We start from the raw sequence: 2006 nt of genomic DNA, 5'->3' as shown, positions 1-2006 counted from the left end.
GGGCTGCGCCTCACCCCCAAGCGGGGCTCCAGCAGGCTCCGGTCCGGTCAAGCCCGCCCGCCGAGCATCCCCGAGGAAGGCGCTCGAGCGCCGAGCAGGCCAATCACGCGCGCAGGCCCAGCAGGGGTGGGGCGGGCTGAGAGCCGAGCGGTCTGATTGGCGTCGGCGTGGCACGGAAGCCGCCCCGGAAGCGGAAGCCGGCTGCCGCGGCTAGAGCGGCTCGGCCGGGCTGCGCTTCCGTTGCCGCGGGGCTTGTCCGGCGGCGGCGCGAAGGAGGCCTGCTCCGCCCGGGCGGCCGTGGGGCTGCGCTGCCGGGCGCCTCCTGCTTCCCGACGGGGCGGTCCCGGGCGTGGCGGGGAAAATGCTAGAAAAACATGCAGAAGCCAGGAAATCACGCAATGGTGGGCAGTTGGGGGAAGGGGTTGCAGTCAGGAGAAGGAGGGCTGCTTTGCGGGGCTTGATGGGTTAGGGTGCACTGCATTCGCAAAAAACAGGCATCAAGGGTTGTCTATAGAGCAAAGTAAAATGCGTTAAAACAATATGGTGTTAAAAATTAAAATGCAACAAAACACAGACAATGGTATTAAAAAGAGCACCGAACACGCAAGATGCAACTGACAAGCTGAAAGTTGCTTACATGAGGTGGTTCTGCCTGCAGGTGGAAAGACAGCCAAAAGGGAGCAAACCAAGCCTTTCTTGGGTGGCAGGGGAGGGAATTCCATAGCCTTCCAGAGCTGTTTGCCACTGTGCGAATGGAGTACTGCACTGGATGTATAGGTCTGATCTGGCATGGCTTTTCTTACGTCCTTACGGAAGCAGCCACCAAACAGTCCCTCTCTCGGATCACTGCCAAATGCACCTCTGAAGATGCGCTCGAAAGAAGGGCCACTCCAGCAGCTTTTCGAAACCAGATAGGCTTATATGGGAGAAGGCAGATTGGAAGGGACCTTACGGAGGCGAGAGTTAGCATGTGGGCTTGAGGGTTCAACACTTAAGCCGAACGCATGTGCTCTAACACTGTGCTATGACTTTCCTCACAGAATCTTTAAAAGAAAGGTGCAATATTAATCTAATGCATGAATAAATAAAATACAGCAAGCATTTCCTTTTCTAATATGCTTCCTCAAAGCCATTCTCCAAAAGCAAAAGTGGGGGTAAAAACTAATGTAAAAACAGGAGTAAAACAAATGTGTTGGAAAGCAAGTGTGATTTCTGACAAGGCACCCAGTCCATGACTTGAAATGTTGCATTCCAGTTTAGGCACAATACAGTTAACACCCCCCCCCCCCCCCAGTAACTGAACAGAATAGGAGAATAAGAAAATCCCTGTAAGATGTTTGCCTCCAGCAAGTGCAGCCATCATAGCTAAGTGCCTTTTGTTATACAGGATAAAAGGCCAGCTCAGGCTAACCTTTACCAAGTACCACCATTTCCAGTGCTTGAGCGTATATTTAAGAAAGTTGTGGTGTCACAGCTGAAGTCATTAAAAGACTGCTGAACTCACTTGGCCTGGAGAGACAACACTTGCTAATTCTTGTCTGCAGGAAAAGGTTTTAGTGCAGGGAAAGGTAAACGCTCCTAAGAGTCATTACTACAAGTTGCCTCCACTGTTTTCTCAAAGTGTGCGCACACACACATAGACACCTCAAATCTGTGGAAGATTCCTTCCCAGGGCTTGTAGATCTGAAGCAGAACTTTGCCAAGAAGGCAGCTAATTTCCCCATTTAAGCACACCCTTGAGACTGATTGTTGTTGTATTTTTCTCTATAAATGTCAAAACAAGAGACAGCAAGCAAGATCCAAGTGCAACAGAGTGCTCAATCGCTCATTTCCCAAGTGGAATGGAATAAAAATGACAAAGCAAAAATTGTATCGTGTGTGTGTGTACACATGTATCACTCCCAGTTGTGAATTCACCTGGTAAGGGAGATGAATCTGATAGAAGGTGAAAATCGGATGGATTTTCACCCCAAGATTCCAACCTATGAGCCCCATGCAACTGCTGA

The 2006-nt window shown here is 50.4% G+C and overlaps 1 protein-coding gene across 4 annotated transcripts in view; it reads right to left on the bottom strand.

Moving 5' to 3' along the window:
* LAS1L (LAS1 like ribosome biogenesis factor) overlaps positions 1-151 on the bottom strand; it is a 20396-nt gene extending 20245 nt beyond the window's left edge. For all 4 annotated transcript variants that reach the window (XM_044427447.1, XM_044427448.1, XM_044427449.1 and 1 more), the window contains exon 1: positions 15-151. The gene's annotated coding sequence lies outside the window, so the exon portion shown is untranslated. The remainder of the gene's footprint in view (positions 1-14) is intronic.
* Between the last annotated feature and the right edge of the window lie 1855 nt (positions 152-2006).

This window comes from Varanus komodoensis, unplaced genomic scaffold, assembly GCF_004798865.1.
Source record: "Varanus komodoensis strain SLA01 unplaced genomic scaffold, ASM479886v1 scaffold18_3, whole genome shotgun sequence".
Lineage (NCBI taxonomy): Eukaryota > Metazoa > Chordata > Lepidosauria > Squamata > Varanidae > Varanus > Varanus komodoensis.
The sequence above is the reverse complement of the archived record's forward strand: the minus strand, read 5'-3'. Positions and strand labels throughout refer to the sequence as shown.